This window comes from Octodon degus, unplaced genomic scaffold (assembly GCF_000260255.1).
Source record: "Octodon degus isolate 3935 unplaced genomic scaffold, OctDeg1.0 scaffold00002, whole genome shotgun sequence".
Lineage (NCBI taxonomy): Eukaryota > Metazoa > Chordata > Mammalia > Rodentia > Octodontidae > Octodon > Octodon degus.
The window spans coordinates 18,886,895-18,889,276 of record NW_004524578.1 but is presented as its reverse complement, the minus strand read 5'-3'; the positions used below and the strand labels follow the sequence as shown (position 1 = coordinate 18,889,276).

The following is a 2,382-nucleotide window of genomic DNA, read 5'->3' as shown; positions in this document are numbered from 1 at the left end:
AGTGAAGAGGGGCTGAGCAGGTTCCTCTGCCCTGCAATAGCAGGATGAGGCCAGCACCTCACAGAAAACCTCTTGGAAGACCCAAGGCCTGGCAGGGAGTCCGGGCAGGAGGCCTCTCCAAGAAGACACTGGCTCGGCACCAAGGCACTGCCTGAAGCTCCTGCTCACACAACACCTCAAGGCCCAGGAGGAGGGGAAGAGGGCTGGCCATGGGCCCTCAGCCAGAGGACCTGGCTAGAGGGGTTGGCATGACCTAGTGCACAGCCACCTTCCATGCTGTCTGGTTTCTGCACAGCTGGGAGACTATGAAATCACTGTCCTGTCTTCCACAGCTGTGTCCATACAAACGCCATCAGGGTACTGCCAAACCTTGCTCCAGAGGTGCTGCCTGAGTCACCCGTTGGTTCTCCTGGCCTCACACTAACGCTGACAACACAATGTTTTCTGCAGGCACAGTGGTGCACATCTGTAATACCAGCTACTCAAGTGGCTGAGGTAGGAAGACTGTGAATTCAAGGCCAGTCTGGGCAACATAATAAAACCCTGTTTCAAAAAGAAAAATCCCATTACTAACCAAAACAAAATAAAGCAAAAGACAAAGGTGACTGCAGGCTTAGGCCACAACTTCCACCTGCAAGACTGAGGGGTGATCCCCATTTAAAGGGCCGTCCTACCAAAATGTGTAATAGTTATTGAAAACAGGAAGACAATGCTGGGAAATTGGGAAATGGGAAGAAATGAGGAGTGGAACAGGGCAGCAGGGAAGAGACAAAGAAAGGAGGGACAAGAAAAAAAGGACAAAAATGCAAACAAAGCTTTTTTGAGGGGAAGAGGGGTTGGGAGGGGAGAGAAATGGGGGGAAAAAAAGAAACAAGATGTATCATGCACAGGTACAAATTCCCCATGCTGAATTATATATCTATATCTATATCTATATCTATATCTATATCTATATCTATTAAAAAAGGAGGGCTATCTTAGGTTATCCTAAAAGCCCCTCAAACCTGAGGCACTTCTCTTGCCTCCACCATGGCTTTCCTTGAACCTCGGAGGCTTCATAGGGGGAGAACAGATTAGTTACTGAGCATCAGATCTGAAAAAGGTCTTGATATGCTGGAATCTGGACCAGTGATGTCTAATAAAGAGGGCTTCATGTATAACTTAAAAGCCCTAGAAACCTCATTCAAAAAAGTTATTTTAGGGCCAACCAGATAGCTCAGCAGACCAAAGCACCAGCTTAGGCTGTTTGATCCCCAGCATGCCGTGCTGGCCCCGCTTCCTGGGTACGCTAAGACAGTGACTGAGACTAGGTGTGGTGGCACGTGCCTGTAATCCCAGTGCCTGGGAGGCTGAAAACAGGAGGATCACTACAAGTCTTCTCTGTGTAGTGAAACCCTGTTAGATCCTGTGCTAAATATATAAAATAAAATAAAAACAAAAAGTTATTTTAGCCAGGGAGGTATAGCTCAGCGGCATAAATGCCTACCTGGCAAGCTCAAGGTCCCAGTTCAAACCCCAATACTGGAGAAATAAATAAATAAAATTATTTTGTTTCATTGTGGTATTAGGGATTGAACTCAGAACCTTCATGCTGAGCTATATCTCCAGACTTCTACTTTTTTCTTTTTTTTCCCTTAAAAAGCTTTTGAGATAGGGTCTAAATTGCCTAGGCTGGGCTTAAACTTGTGATCCTCAGCTTTCTAGAGTGTTGGGATTACAGGTTGTAACACTACACCTGGCTATTTTATTTAACTTAATATTATCACCCCCCGGAAGTCATGAATTCAGACCCTCTTTACCACAAATTATGCAGTCTGATTTCCCATATTTGGGGAAACCGCTGGGGCCAGCATATCCAGAGTGCAATGGACAAGCCTCCCTGCCCAGGGACAGCCACCTTCATGGTCTCTCCCCTGCCAGGTAAATATAATATTATCATTTCAGCACGCGGATGGGACCACATTTCATGAGATCACCAGTACACACGCCTGATGGGCATGTACTGGCCAGCACAGCTCTCCTTCTTATTTTCAGATGAAGATACACAGTATCTATGTACAGGGAACCAGGGCAAAAGGAAAACAAAAACACTCCATCCTTGCAGCTAGGATCATCAGCCTCCAATTGCATAGCCTTGGCCCACAGGAAAGGGAATTTTTATGATCAATCAGATTCAGAGAGACTGCCACATAAACCTATTTGAAAGAGACAACAACCCAGAGAAGACTAGGAAATGGATATACTTGGCATTCCAAGGCTGAGGAACAAAGAACAGAAAGGAGGAGGAGGGAGGCTCTGGGAGACCTCTGGCGTTGGACCCAAGTCCTGTTGAGGACCTCGGTTTGTGCCATTCCTGCTCAGGGCCACCTGGCACACAAGGCG

General features: G+C 46.7%; 1 non-coding gene across 1 annotated transcript; it reads right to left on the bottom strand.

Annotated features, from left to right (window-relative positions):
- Window positions 1–1,771: 1,771 nt before the first annotated feature.
- LOC111816247 lies at window positions 1,772–1,928 on the bottom strand. Its single transcript, XR_002820692.1, has one exon. It is a non-coding gene; the product is annotated as a U1 spliceosomal RNA (small nuclear RNA).
- Between the last annotated feature and the right edge of the window lie 454 nt (window positions 1,929–2,382).